The following is a 339-nucleotide window of genomic DNA, read 5'->3' on the forward strand; positions in this document are numbered from 1 at the left end:
ATTGTTAATAGTGTAAAGTGTATAGCTACGAAGAAAAAGAGGAACAGACACAATGCCCAAGAAACAATGCAATGTAAAGTGTATAGCTACGAAGGGTAAGAGGAACGGATATAACACCTAATACACCGTGCAGTGTAAAGTGTATCGCTCTAATATCTGTGTTGAACGCGATAATAGCCTGGGGTCGGTGGTTACCAGGCAAGCAAATATTGACTACGCTCTCTTACGTAAGCCTGGAAGCTGGAAAGTGTTATTGATTTTGCAAAAGTGATATCGACTTTCTCTTATCTGACCCGGCACTGCCGACTGAAGAATGCATGGTTAAACTTCTGTGCGGTT

This window comes from Penaeus vannamei, chromosome 42 (genome assembly GCF_042767895.1).
Source record: "Penaeus vannamei isolate JL-2024 chromosome 42, ASM4276789v1, whole genome shotgun sequence".
Lineage (NCBI taxonomy): Eukaryota > Metazoa > Arthropoda > Malacostraca > Decapoda > Penaeidae > Penaeus > Penaeus vannamei.